Source organism: Phaseolus vulgaris, chromosome 11, assembly GCF_051622355.1.
Source record: "Phaseolus vulgaris cultivar YP4 chromosome 11, ASM5162235v1, whole genome shotgun sequence".
Classification (NCBI taxonomy): Eukaryota; Viridiplantae; Streptophyta; class Magnoliopsida; order Fabales; family Fabaceae; genus Phaseolus; species Phaseolus vulgaris.
The window spans coordinates 29,048,692-29,064,830 of NC_143508.1; the positions used below are offsets into that span (position 1 = coordinate 29,048,692).

The following is a 16,139-nucleotide window of genomic DNA, read 5'->3' on the forward strand; positions in this document are numbered from 1 at the left end:
ATAGGGTAAGTAAAGCTTTTCTTCACGGTGCCTTTTTTCTCTATGATGATGATAGTGGTGTTGGTGGGTTTGGAGGTACCGTCCTCCATCCGATTCTTCTTCATGGCCAAGATGATTAGAAGCATCTCTTGAAGGACTTCTATGTGAATGGCGCCTTCCATGTGCAGAATTGTTGGATGTTGCATGATTTTCTTCAAGCCTTTGCAACCTTGCTTCTAATTGTCTTATGGCTTCATCTTTTTGTGCAATGGTCTTTTTGGCATCCTTCAATTCACCTTTAATGTATGCTTTTGGTGGAGAATTAGACTCGGATGAACCACTACTTGAATAATGCTCCATTTTAATAACAAAACAGTACACAAATGAACAAACAATTAAGAGAAAACAAAGTTAGTAAAACAAGTGAAAAATGGCAAAGATGCTTGCAGTTTTGTGACAAAATTTGCACTCAATTCACTCCAAAAAGAATTCAATTCTCTTCCAAGCTAATCTTGTGGTTTGGTGATTCTCAAATGAAAGATGTCAAAGCACTCACCCACTTTATCCAAAAGCATCCACCACAAAACTTAAAGAACAATAAAAGACAAGCAAGAAAAGGTGTAAACAAGAAAGGCTATATCAAAAGGAATACAAGATATATGACAAACTCAAAGAATAGTGAAGAAAAGACAAGCAATAAAAATAAGGTACTCAATTAAAGGAAGACACACAAAAGAAACCTAAAGAAAAGCACTAGAGTAGATGAAGAAAACAAAAACAATGCTACTGGAATTTTTTTGTTAAAACTGTGCGTGACATAAAATATTTAACTGTAACTGTAGAAAGCGAACTGGAATGCGAAATTTTAACCACTGAAAATTCAAGATGTTATCTAAAAATTGGCATTGGAATCACTCAAAAACAGTAAGCCAATTAATTGTGATAAATTTCCGAAAATTACTGCCTAATCACCGTTTTCCAGCGTCAGAATTTTACATACTGTACGTATTTCATTTATCATTTTTTTTGTACCTGGAATTTTGATATACTTCTTGATGTGATTCCAATAGCCACATAGAACAAGATTCTTGACATTTTTAGGAATCACCTTGAGCTGGAAAATATAGAGGCACTTTTCTTAGAGTTGGATCATGGTTCTAAGACAAGAACTCACCAATTACTAGTACCAAATCCCAAACTCATTTGGATGAACCAAATATTGTCAAATTGAATCAACAAAGAGATTATAACTTGGAATGACCGAACAGAATTAAGCAAGAAAACATATGAACCGAACAAAATAGAAATTAAAAACAAAAACAGAACATAGGTGCTGGAAAATGGAAAAACCGAACCAAAACAACTCAAGAACACAAGGCAACATGAACAATTGAAAAAGAAGAAAGGAAGGAGAAGAGAGTGCTCATGAAGATGGAAGAATGTTGGATGATCTCGCCACTAGAAGTGTGGAATGCTCCTAGATGAGAGTGATGCCGCCACTTGAGGACTCCAATGATCCATCAAGATAAGACTAGAGAAGAAGGCTCCAAAAGCTCTCCAAAGGTCACTCAAAATTTGAGTAGAGTTTTCTTAGATTAATTCCAATCTGAATTTTACAAAGAGAGCACCTCTATTTATAGCCTAAGGTGCTGAAAATGCAAGCTAAAACAATTCAAATTTCCCTCCCAAAGCTAGCTAAAACCGGCGCCTATTTCAAGCCATGAGGAAGGTGTGACTCCTTCCTTCACTTTGGCACCTCCTATTCTACTTCTACACCTATCTACTAACACACCCCCCTAAAGCTCCTAACTAAAGCCTAAAAGATGCTATAACAAAAGAGGTTTCTAAAGTTTCCCTCTAAGCACCTTCAACTAAAGAAACTACAAAAAGAGAAAATAAATGTCCTCTAGCTCCCAAAGCTTTGAACATGCTTCTTGTAATCCTTTGAGGTGGACTTCGACCTCCATGGGCGTCCTCCATTTGTGCCTCCACCTCTTCTTGAGCTTGATGATTGGCCACCATGTTCTCTTGAGCTTGATCTCCATCACTTCTTTTTTTTCATTCTTTTGTAACACATCAATACTGGAATGAGGAACCTATACTGGAATGAAAAACATAATTGAGAAACTTCAAAAGGCACAATAGATTTGATGTTTAAGAACTTGTATAGATCTAATACACAAGCATGAACTCAAAGCTAAAAAGAAAATGCACCAAAGGATCAAAAACAGAAACACAAAAACTGTACCCAATTAAGAAAAACAAAATCAAGCAACTAAAATTATCAACAAAAGGACTACATAGAATTGATAACATTTTTGGAGAAACATGACTTTGACAAAACTAATAAGGATTCAAAAATCAAAATTACACAAACACAATGTAATAAGAACAAGAAAACAACAAGAAATAGTCAAAAATAAACCTAAATAGAAAGGTAAAGACAAGAATGTAAAGTTCTTGAATTAAAAGTGCCAAAACAACTCAAACATACACAAGAACACACCTAAGACTCATGATACCACATGATATGATTCCAATAACATGATATGGATATAGAATGAATGGGTAACTATAAAACAGCAAGTAAACCCCAAGAACTACTCAAGAAAAGTTCAGGAATCAGAAGAACAGTGCCAAGAACAGCAAGTTAACGCAACATACAAGGGTCTACCAAATGAAATGAGTAAAAGAACAAAACCCATGTAGAAGAACTTGAAAACAACAAGATTTCACATGTAAAATGATACCAAAACGAAAACGAACCAAGAACAACAAGAGTACAATAGATCTGCACTGATTATAAGGGGAATAACGTGCAGAAAAAGATAGAAACACACCAAGGACAGATTGCAGCGAACAAGGAATAGGGAAACCAACAAAGAACACAAAACGGGAGAAAAAGGAGATGGAAAGAAAGACTTATGTGGTTATTGATCAAGGGATGATCTTCACGCCACTTGGAGGGTGGTTTCTTCCAAGATGAGTGGTGGTGCCGTCACTTGAGAGTCCCAAGAGCTCACAAGATGAGACTAAAGAGAGAAGAAGAGTCAACATTCACAACTTTCTCTAAACTTCACTAGAGTTTCATTACTTCCAATTTTAAATCTGTTTTACAATCAGGCAAGGTTCTCCTTTTATAGAATGGGAGATGACCAGCCCTCTAGGTAAGGAAGGAAGGAAAGCCTCCTTCAAGTTCCTTCTATGAACAAACGGTACCTAACTAGGCCAAAAGGTGACCTTCCTAGCCATTTCTAAGTAACTAGTGACTAAAAGTGCCTTTACATGTATAGTTTCTTTTATTTTCCTTTTTAGGCCCTTCCCTAAGGCTATCCTATTTTATTTACAATTTAATACAAGAGATATTACAAAGAGAGATTTTATTTGGCAATCTCTTCCCAAAGATCTAGCCATGCTCCTAGTGATTCTTTGATTGGAGTGGGCTTTCTTGGGCTTGGCCTTCTTGGGTTTGGGCTTTGGGCTTGGGCCTCATCTTTTGCAAAGGCTAATAAGAAGAACTTTAAATGCTTCGGCCCTTGTCCATTTCTTCTATTGATGACATCTATTTGATTCACATCAATTGTTCAAGAGGGATTTTCGCAAACTTTGAAGGTATAATAAAAATCAATGCTCAATTACAGAGAAAAGAATCAAGAAAATAAATACCCAAAACTGTTTTAAGATGATATCAGAAAAATAATTGGTTGTTTTGTCGAAACAATCGGTTGTTTTTATCAGTAGTTTATAAAAAACAACTTAAAAACATAATATAAAGAGTTAAGGGTAAGAGATAAGCACACAAACAATTTATACTGGTTCACTCTTACACCAAGAGCTACATCTAGTCCCCAGAAACCACTGGATATTCCACTATGCAATCAAAACCAGATTACAAACACCACACACCAAAGTAGTGACCTTGAACCCCTAAAGAAACACACTACCTTTGGCAAACCACACCAAGAATGTTGATCTTGAACACCTCAAGAACACACAACATTCCTTGGCAACACAACTACAGAAATACAATAATCAAGGAAGAAGGGAATAAAATATACCTGAGTATTACAAAGCTTAAAGTTGAGAATTACAACCCAATCCTATTACACACACTTAAGAATGATCCAAAGCTCTTTCAAATCTTGGAAAAACTGTTTTGATAAACTCTGTTTGTTACTCCAAGATTAGGAGTGTAAAACCACCTTTCTATAGACCCACCAAGTGGTCAAAAGCATTTAATAAAGGAGCCAAGTTAGTTAGGATCATTTAAAACATATTAAAACCGCTTAACATAATTTTGTTAAGGTTTTCAGGAAAACAATCGGTTGTTTTGTCGAAACAATCGATTGTTTTGTTTTGAGAACAAAGTCAACCAAGTTTTTCAAAACCTTTTCAAAAACTGCTAAGGTAAAACAACCTGTTGTTTTGAAAAACAACCTGTTGAATTTTTGACAGCTTTTTAGAAAACACATCTTTTCAAAAGGTTAAAGATTCAAATGAACATGGATCATCTTAAGGAGTGAATTAACAAGTTTCAAACAACTAGACAACACACACACACCCAGCAACAAGGTTTTCAAGCTTTCCTTTTGGATTTGGAGACATCAAAACATCTTGTTCAACACATTGGTCAAACCAAATGGCATAACCAGAAACTCATAGTGACCATACCTTGAACTAAAAGCAGTCTTCTGAACATCTTCCACTTCCACTAAAATTTGATGATACCCTGAGCGCATATCTATTTTAGAAAAGACAACTGCCCCATGCAACTGATCCATCAGATCGTCAATTCTAGGAAGAGGGTATTTATTTTTTATTTTTAACTTGTTTAATTGTCTATAACCTATGCATAGACATGATGAACCATCATTCTTCTTCACTAATAGCATTGGAGCTCCCTATGGAGAAACACTAGGTCGAATGAATTGTTTCTCCAAGAAGTCTTCTAGTTGTTTCTTCAATTTAGCTAACTCTGCTGGTGCCATTCGGTATGGAGAAATTAACACCGGGCCTACTCCAGGAATCAAGTCTATTGCAAACTCTATCTCTCTTTTAGGTGGAAGTCCAGGAATCTCATCAGGAAATACATCCATAAAATCTTGAACTACAAACATCTCTTTTTGTACTTTATCTGTAAATATAGAACAAACCAAGAGCGTACAAAATTTTGCACCTTCTTGTATCTCTCTTTCAAACTGTTGAGCTGAGATATCCTGCATTCCTTCTAATCCAAGGAAAATTAACTTCTTCCGACCACAATCTATAAGGATATGATTAGTAGACAACCAATCAATTCCCAATATAACCTCCAAACAACAAATATCAAGAAACTAAGATTTGCAAGAATTATGGAACATCCCAGTCATAAGACGATCCTAAAAGGCTAATTTATTTTATATAAGCAGAAAATGAAACTCAAACAAAGCAAACAAAAACAAGTGACAAAAATAAATCCTAAACTATAATTCATCTCCCCCACACTTGAATCAAACATTGTCCTCAATATAAAAACAGTTCATAGATGTGTACGATAAAAGTAAGAGAAGGAATACTCCCTCTTTAAACTTGAAGGTAATTGGCGCCCTTGCTGGGGAATCCAATTTGATTTTGGTTAACACTTTTTTTTCTTTATCTGCAATTTATTTATTTATTTATTTTTACTTTTTTTATTTATTTTTATTTTCCAATTTTAATTTAATTTACTTTTTTTTGCATATTTAAATTTTATTTTATTTTTATTAGTTTTTATTCATTTAGTATAAGCTAAAAAAAGAAACGAAAAAAAAAACTAAAAAACAATCTGATATTCAGGAATTTTTCTCCTTCTTGTTTAATTTTATAAAAAAAACAATTAAAAAAAAGAAAAAATAAAGAAATATAATAGTCAAGATTTTTCTTCTTGTTTTTATTTGTTTTTATTTTATTCGTTTATATCTTTTATCTTTATCTTATTTTGTTTTGCCTTTATTTTATATCTTTTCTATTTTTTTTATTTTTTTTATTTTGTTTTGTCATTCTTTATTTATTTGTGCTTTTGTTTTAATTTTTATAATTATTATATTTATTTTCTATATTTTATTTATTTATTTATTTATTTTTGCATAATATTTTTTTCTCTAACTATTTTTTTAAAGCATTAAGTGTAGCATTTTTTTATATAGGATTTTGCATTTAGGGTAGATACTTCAATTGCTACTTTGTTTTTTTTTTGTTTTTTTTATTGAAATTTGGGGAAGACTCTGACTAGGAAAGACTTGGTTTTTAAGTTTGTCCATTTGTCACTCACCTCTCTTTCCTGGGAGTTGACTTGGGTTGTTTCTTAAAAAAAAATATATATATATTTTGCTCTGAAGGGTCTAATAGGAAATTCAATTAATACATGTCTAGTGATACAACCTCGTCTTCTAGTTGATCACCAACTACTGCTGTAAATCCTAGTTCATCATCGACTGCTACCGTAAGTCCTAATTTTGGAATTATGGAAGCACGGACCCTCAGAGAACTTGCTGCTCCAGATGTTTCCTTCCAAACTATGTGTATCCAATACCCAGATGGGCAATGCGAGCTTAAATCTGGTTTGATACACTTGCTCCCTAAATTTCATGGCCTTGCAGGTGAAGACCCACACAAACATCATAAGGAGTTCCACATAGTGTGTACCACCATGAGGCCAGCTGGGGTCACAGAGGAGCGCATCAAGCTTAAAGCATCCCCTTTTTCACTCCAAGATGCAGCTAAAGATTGGCTATTTTATTTGTCGGCAGAATCAGTGACTAATTGGGAAGGGTTGAAAAGAGTGTTCCTTGAAAAATTCTTTCCAGCATCTAGAGTCACATCAATAAGAAAGGAAATATGCGGGATTTGGCAACAAGACAGAGAAAGTCTCTATGAATATTGGGAAAGATTCAAGAGGCTATGTACAAGTTGTCCATACCATCAGATTAACGAACAACTTCTAATAATATATTTTTACGAGGGTCTGATGGCTAGTGATAGACATATGATAGATGCGGCCAGTGGAGGAGTGCTAGTTGACAAGACGCCAGCCGCTGCTAAACAATTGATTGAGATCATGGCTTCTAACAATCAACAATTCCACACACGTAGCAACTTTGCAACACCTGTTCGTGGAGTTCATGAGATGACAACGAATTATGCAGTTGATCATGCTCAGATGAAGGCACAATTACATGTGGAATTTGCACCGCTAACAATGTCACTGATGCTTGCCCCACTCTTCAAGAAGTTGAAGGAGGAAACAATGTTGAATGTCCTCAAGCCTATGCTGCAAACATCTTTAATGGTGGTAGACAGTCTAACCCACCTCAACAACTATACAACCATTATTTGTCCACTAATAAGTATAATCTGGGTTGGAGGAATCATCTGAATCTTAGATGGGGTAACTCACAGCAACAACAACCATCCCCACCACCAGCTGTTGTATCAGAAAAATGTGGATCTTCTCTGGAGGATGTAATAAAGCACATGGTTGAAGTTAATACGCAATTCCAACAGAGAACAAGTGAAACAGTATAAAGAACAGATGAAAGAATACAAAGAACATATGTAAGCATTCATAACATGGAAAATCAGATTGGTCAGTTAGCCACTCGTATGAATGAGATGAATTCCAAAGGGTCTGATAAGCTTCCCTCCCAGACGACCATCAATCCACATAATGTCAGTTCCATCACTCTGAGAAGTGGTACTCTGTTGCAAGCACCTGTGCGAAAATCCACCAAAGTAGACGATCAGCTTAAATCGTCTAACACCTCTAGCGAATGATGATCAAAGAAGGATCAACACAAGGAATAATGACATGGATGCTCCTCCTAGACTGTCTAATGAAGATGATGTACAAGGAGAAATTGTTAGTCTTGACAAACCATCTATTCCTCTTCCTTTTCTAAAAAGAGTTGTTCAGACAAGCAGAAAAATGGAAGAGGCTGACAAGGAGATTCTCGAGACATTCAGAAAGGTCGAGGTGAACATTCCTCTGTTAGACGCTATTAAGACCCATGCAAAGACCCATGCCCATGGCAGCAATACCTGAAAAGCCGTTGGCAGCAATACCTGAAAAATGCAAAGACCCATGCACTTTCACCATTCCTTGCATAATAGGCAGTAACCAATTTGAAAACGCGATACTTGACTTGGGAGCATCTATAAATGTTATGCCTTTATCTGTGTTTATTTCTTTGTCTCTTGGTCCTCTTAAACCCACAGGCGTAGTCATTCAACTCGCGAATAGGAGCATAGTTCAACCTGCAGGACTTATTGAAGATGTCCTTATTCATGTAAATAAACTTGTTTTTCCTACAGATTTTTACATTTTGGACATGGGTAGAGAGGATTCACATTCTGGTGCAACATCAATCATCTTGGGCAGACCTTTCTTGAAGACAGCCCGCACCAAGATTGATGTTCACGTAGGCACACTAACTGTGGAGTTTGGAGACAATCTAGTCCAATTCAATATCCTAGACGCTATGAAACACCCAGTTGAAGATCACTTTATGTATCATCTTGACATTTTGGATGATATTGTGTTGGATTTTTTAGAGGATTGTGATCTTTCTGATTTAATTGATTGGACAGACTCTTCGATAGATGAGTTTATATCATTTGATGGTCTAAACTGTTCTAACATTTGTGATGCAGGTTTTGCAACTAAAGCAAATGTTGTTGATACACACTTGAAAACATTAGATGATTCTAACCCCGATAAATTGCAGGTTGCTGAAGTTTCTCTCAGTAATAGACCATTACCGTCCATCATCCAACCGCCCTCACTTGAATTGAAGCCACTTCCAAATCATCTTAAGTATGCCTATTTGGAAAAAAAAGGAGCAACTTCCAGTGATTATCTCCACTGCTCTATCTGGTGAACAAAAGCAAAAACTGTTACAGGTGATTAGAGAGCACAAGAAAACCATTGGCTGGACGGTGGCAAATATTCTAGGTATCAACCCTTCTATTTGTATGCATAAATTCTATTAGAAGAAGGGACAAAACCTGTGAGACAGCCTCAACGTCGGCTTAATCCCCAGATTCTTGATGTGGTGAAGAAAGAGATCAACAAGCTGCTACAAGCTGGTATCATATACCCTATCTCTGACAGCACTTGGATGAGTCCAATTCAAGTTGCTCCCAAGAAATCTGGGATAACAGTGATAAAGAATGAGCGTAATGAACTTATTCCCACTAGAGTGTAGAACAACTAGAGAGTCTGTATTGATTATAGACGTTTGAATCAAGCCACATGGAAGGACCACTTTCCCCTTCCTTTCATCGATCAAATGCTTGAGCGCTTACCTGGTAAGACACACTACTATTTCTTGGATGGTTTTTCTTGCCATTTTCATATTTGGGTTGCACCAGAAGATCAACACAAGACTACCTTTACCTGCCCCTTTGGAACCTTTGCTTATAGAAGGATGCCCTTCGATTTGTGCAATGCCCATGGAACCGTCCAACGTTGTATTATGAGCATATTTTCTGACTTGATTGAACATTGCATTGAAGTTTTTATGGATGATTTCAGCATTTATGGTTCTTTTTTTAATGATTGTTTGACTAACCTTAGTAAGGTACTTGATAGGTGCATAGAAAATAATCTTGTTTTAAGCTATGAAAAATGTCATTTTATGGTGTCACAAGGCATAGTCCTAGGCCATATAATTTCTTAAAAAGTTATTCAGGTAGACTCTGCTAGATTGAATGTTATTTTACAGTTACCTTACCCCTCTTTTGTTAGAGAGGTTAGATCTTTTCTTGGACTGTCTAGCACATTTGAACTCATACCTTGGTATGTTGACATAGTGAACTACCTTGCTACTTCAATTTTTCCACCATTGACAACCAAGGCATATTGAGACAAACTCAAGAGTGAGTCCAAGTACTATGTTTGGGATCATCCTTACTTATGGCGTTTTTGTAGTGATCAAATCATACGTAGATGTATTCCTGACCATGGGATCCCATCTGTGCTGAATTTTTGTCATGCCTCACCCTTTGGAGGACACTTAGATGCACAATATACTGCAAGAAAAGTATTGGACTGTGGTTTCTTTTGGCCAACAATGTTTAGAGATGCATGGATCGTCTCATCCATGTGTGAGAGATGTCAAAGAGCAAGCGCTGCTATCTCCAAAAGACAACAGATGCCCCAACAACACATGCTCTTTTGTGAAGTCTTTGATGTGTGGGGTGTTGATTTCATGAGTCCCTTTCCTGTCTCTTTTGGATTCACTTATATCTTACTTCTTGTGGACTATGTCTCCAAATGGGTGGAGGCAATAGCCACAAGAACTAATGATTCTCATGTTGTTGCAGCTTTTATTCACTCTAACCTCTTTTGCAAATTTGAGATTCCTAAATCTATCATCAGCGACCAAGGCACACATTTTTGTAACAGGTTACTAGATGGTCTATTTAGGAAAAATGGCTAAGTTGAGGTCTCCAACAGAGAAATAAAGCGCATTCTGGAGAAGATGGTTAACCCAACAAGGAAGGATAGTAGTAAACGTCTTAACGATGCCATTTGGGCCCATTGTACAGCCTATAAAGCACCTATTGGGATGTCTCCCTTTAGGGTCGTCTTTGGAAAAGCTTGTCATCTACCTGTGGAGATCGAGCACAAAGCTTATTGGGCAATAAAGCCATGCAACATGAATTATGACAAGGCAGGAGAGCAGCAAAAACTCCAGCTGCAAGAGCTAGAAAAGATCCGTTTGGAGTAATATGAGAAATCAAAATTTTACAAGGAAAGGACCAAGAGTCTCCATGACCACTTCATCACTAGCAAGGAGTTTGTTGCAGGCCAACGTGTGTTAATGTTCAACTTCAGATTAAAGCTTATGCCTGGAAAGTTGCGCTCAAGATGGATGGGTCCATTTTTTATCACCCATGTCCATCCTCATGGTGTTGTAGAATTGCAGAGTCTAACGTCTACAAAGACATTTAAGGTGAATGGACATCGTCTAAAGCTCTTTCATGAGATTCCTCAAGAAGAGACGGTGGAAGAGATTACCTTGCAAGCCCCCAATTACCTTCAAGCTTGAAGAGGGAGTATTCCTTCTCTTACTTTTATCGTACACATTTATTAACTGTTTTTACATTGAGGACAATGTTTGATTTAAGTGTGGGGGAGAAGAATTATAGTTTAGGATTTATTTTTATCTCTTGCTTTTGTTTTGCTTTGTTTGAGTTTAATTTTATGCTTAAATAAAATAAATTAGCTTTTTAGCATTGTCTAATGACTGGCATGTTTCATAATTCTTGCAAATCTTGGTTTCTTGATATTTGTTGTTTTAGTCGTTTTGCTATCAAATTAATATGAATCAAGCGCAGACTTGTCCAATGCTAGAAAGATAATAGTATAACAGTGGTCAGATGACCCCAAGTCGTCTCCCAAAGAATCCAATAGTCAGTCCAGTGAACAAACCTTCATAGCTAATTAGATATCAATTTAGAAACTATTTAACAATAATAGAAACTAATTTTTTTAAGTCCTTTGTCTCTAATTTATTAACTATAACAACTAATTATTTTTTGTTTCTAAAATTAGTTTGTATTAGTAGTGATGTTTCACAAAAACTAGTTAGAAATTGAAACCTAAAAGTAATTAACTTATAAATTTTACGTTTTGAGATGTTTATAGTTTTGGTTTTTAAAAATATATATTTTAAATCTTTAAATTTTTATTAGTAGATGGATTATTTTAATTGCAATTTTTTTAGTTTCAATTACTGCTTTTATTTTATATTATATTATTAATCTTATACTATTTCATAACATATTTTTAATCAAAATTTTAAAAATAATATTAATAATACTATATCAATTAGTGTATTGGAGTAATAAATTAAATATTATAATAAAGTCAAAGTAAGTACGTATAAATAGAGGGGAATAAGTTAAATAAATAATAACTCGCTCTAGTTGAAAAAAAAACGGTAGATTTAATAAATATTTAAAAAATAATAATAGAATAAATATAAAAAATTAGAAGTTAATATTTTGAAAATCTTCTTCAAATAAAAATTGATTTGCAAACAGATTCTATTCAAGTTAAACAAGCTTCTTAAATAATATAAGTTAGAAACATTTAATACATATTTAGTTATTTTTAATTATAATTTTTAAATTTATGAATATGTGAAAGTTATTTATTTTTTAAAAAAAGAAACTCATTTGATTATTAATTTTTTTAATAGGTAAGGGTAAATTTGTAAAGTAACATTTTACACCTTTAAAATAATTCAAAATTCCCTCACAAACATCACATTACTCAGAAACTCCTATAAACTTTCCTCATAGATTCACTCTTACATATCTCAATCCAAACATTTCACACTTCACTCTCTCATCCTCATAAATTCACCCCCTCAAATCCCCACAAATTCTCTCTTTAATCCAAGCACACCCTTAGCACATAATATTTTTTTCTATATGAATTCAATATCAAGGGAGGATCATCTCCTTCATAATCTCAATTTGAATACTGAACCTAAAAATTCCTATATAATGTTCTTTTTTGAAAATAAATATATAATAAATTATAAACTTATCAATCATTCCCCTATAATAATATTAAGCATAATATATTAATAAAATATAATAAATATAATAACAATATAGTGAAAAGATAAACAAATTATAACACTTATAAACATACGCATAGTAATTGAGGTGTCAGTTTAGCTGAAATGTCAAGTTGCACAGTGATGCCTAACATGAAAATTTTTTATAAAAAAAAGGTAAACATAGTAAGACATGTTTTTATTCTATGATTTTTTTTAATTATAACTCTCATTAATCTCCATTTCATTGTACTATTGTTTTCTTTTTTATTTAAAAAGTTTCAATCTTTGAGAATCTATAATATTAAAAATTAGTATAATAAATGTTACTTATAATATTAGTAATAAGTGATATTGGGTAGTGTTAAAGATATGTTTGTAAAACATTTCTCTCTTCACTATTTTTCTACAACCAACTAATTAAAAATAAATAAAACTTACAAATATTGTTAGGATGATATTAAATTGATAATTTATATTCCTATTTTTCACTTGATATACACAAAACCCATAATAGAAACATTTATAATACTTTCTTTTTTATAAAAAACTTTCATGTTATGTATAACTATGCAACTTGACATCTCAGCTAGACTGACACCTCAAACAACCACAATCATCTATCATCATATGAAAAAATATATATTATTAAAAAAGAAAAAATACAAAATTAAAGAAGGACTAATCCAAAATTTCATATGTTAAAAAAAAACTTACATAGGTAGATTATATCTATTTCTTATTTATAAATATTAAAATGAAATTTTTTCTTTGTACAGTAATAATTAGCTTTTAAAGGATATATTGAATTTTACAAAATCAATGAAAGTCCTGTTAATTTTTATTTTCTAATTAATATTTAAATATCACACATTAATAGTTCATATATAAACATATTTTATATAATGACGCGTAACTCTTCATTAATGACCATATCTTAAAAAGATATTGAATCTTTAACATATACACTGAATTTTACAAAATTAATAATTAATAAAAATCATGTAAATTTTTATTTTTCAATCAATATTTAAAAGCTACACATTAATAATCTTGAATCAATATGAAATTTATAAATTAATTTTTAAATTGATATATAATTAATTACCAATGTTTTAACTACAAACTTTAGGATTTAAATTAATTGTTAGCTATCAATTTGAGAGTAGTTTATGGATAATAAAAATTACTTTATATACCAATAAATTATTTTAGTCTCTAAAATAATATCTAATTTAATCAAATAACTAATTATTATTTTTCTCTGAAATCAATTTCTATTTAATGATTTTTTTAATGGAAATTAAAGAAAATCATGTAAATTTATTTTTTAATTAATATTTAAAACTTACACATTAATACTCATAAATATTCAATTATATTACAGTATTATGAAAATAAATTTTAAAGTTGAGTATTAGAATATGTTGAATTTGAATTCACATGTATATAAAGACAAATGTATATTGGCAAATCATATAAAGCATATTGAGGGAAAAGCTGGAAAAATTGTAAGAATGGCTGGTTATTCAGTAATGTGGATGATTTTGTTCAAAGTTCTCCTTGCAACAACAATTGTTATTGTCATTTCATCTGGTATGTATAAATTATTATATTATATTTTAGAACATATATTTGTGAAACATGTGTGTCTTTGAGTTTTGGTTTTGGTGAATTGTTCCTAATTTTAGTTTTGAAAATCCATAATGTAGGTGTGAGGAGTCAAGATCCACCGAAGTGTCCTGGAACATGTTCTCAATTTCCTGACTGAGATGCTCAGTGCAGGTTCATAGGTTATGGTGCAGGAAAATGCACAGGCAAATTGTGTTGTTGCTCCTTTGATCTTCAACAATTCTCTTAGTTCAGATCTTACTAGATCTGGTTGCAACCAAACAATCTATTCCTTCAATAATATTGCAACATCACGTTTATAAAACCTTGTTTACAACTAAACTATCTCTCTCTCTCTCTATATATATATATATAATATTACATATATTCTTATTTTATCTTAAGAATTATAATTCACCGTAAAATTTTAATTTCTTTTATTAAACAAATCAGATTTTGTATTAATACTAAAAAACATCCGTTAATTTATTATGATGTTTGTTCAAGCATTATGTTGAATTTTGTCTTTGGGGTTGCCATTGTTGTTGTTATTGTTAAAAATAGAGAAAAAAAAGATAGACCATTTACTAAAGATAAATTTTAACTTTATTCTATACTTTAGATCCAACATTTTTTATCTGCAAATTTAATTTATTACTTTTGTACTATGTTCCAATATTGTTGATAAAATTTTATATGATTATTTTTACTTTCTATGTAAAATATATCGGTCAAACTTCATGATACCAATTATTGGATAATTTGTTCTTAGGTAAAAAGATTTATAATTGATAAGGTAACTTTTTACTTAAGAGTATAAAATGACTTGACTAATATAGTCTATACCGTAAGATAATTCATGCAAAAAGAACCAATATTGTTTATAATTTGTTTTTTAAATGTTGTCATATAAAATTTCAATATCAATTTTATATAGACCACACATTGATCAATTTTCAATCACAATCATTGGATTTCATTTTAATCTCACTACTGAACTTAAATTTATCGTCTTCCGGAAGACTCATTAAGTATGAACATCTAATCCAAAGATTACCGGTGTGTAGGTTAAACACCGGTGTGTAGGTTAAACACCGGTGTGTAGGTTAAACACCGGTGTGTAGGTTAAACACCGGTGTGTAGGTTAAACACCGGTGTGTAGGTTAAACACCGGTGTGTAGTTTTAACACCGGTGTGTAGTTTTAACACCGGTGTGTAGTTTTAACACCGGTGTGTAGTTTTAACACCGGTGTGTAGTTTTAACACCGGTGTGTAGTTTAAACACCGGTGTGTAGTTTAAACACCGGTGTGTAGTTTAAACACCGGTGTGTAGTTTAAACACCGGTGTGTAGTTTAAACACCGGTGTGTAGTTTAAACACCGGTGTGTAGTTTAAACACCGGTGTGTAGTTTAAACACCGGTGTGTAGTTTAAACACCGGTGTGTAGTTTAAACACCGGTGTGTAGTTTAAACACCGGTGTGTAGTTTAAACACCGGTGTGTAGTTTAAACACCGGTGTGTAGTTTAAACACCGGTGTGTAGTTTAAACACCGGTGTGTAGTTTAAACACCGGTGTGTAGTTTAAACACCGGTGTGTAGTTTAAACACCGGTGTGTAGTTTAAACACCGGTGTGTAGTTTTAACACCGGTGTGTAGTTTTAACACCGGTGTGTAGTTTTAACACCGGTGTGTAGTTTTAACACCGGTGTGTATATATCCATCTCAGCTATTCTTAGTCTATATGAATTAGATCATAAGAAGCTAGAGGATCTTTGTTAAACATAGGTTTTTTATACTAATTGTACCACCTAACAAAACTCATACATCATCCCAGATCTATGACATAAATTTCTTACAATTTTCATAATTCATATATAGTACTTATATAATACGTATCATGTAATTTAGATTCTAACTACCAATTATTTAGATTATAAATTTGGTAGAAAAACCTTCAAA

At 33.0% G+C, this 16,139-nt stretch overlaps 1 long non-coding RNA gene and 1 pseudogene across 1 annotated transcript; both read left to right on the forward strand.

Moving 5' to 3' along the window:
• Nucleotides 1-6,460: 6,460 nt before the first annotated feature.
• On the forward strand, nt 6,461-9,860 carry LOC150023154 (uncharacterized; annotated as a pseudogene).
• A 4,208-nt stretch (nt 9,861-14,068) lies between these two features.
• On the forward strand, nt 14,069-14,503 carry LOC150023155 (uncharacterized). The gene is made up of 2 exons (XR_016517546.1): nt 14,069-14,165; nt 14,282-14,503. It is a non-coding gene; the product is annotated as an uncharacterized LOC150023155 (long non-coding RNA).
• Nucleotides 14,504-16,139: the final 1,636 nt, after the last annotated feature.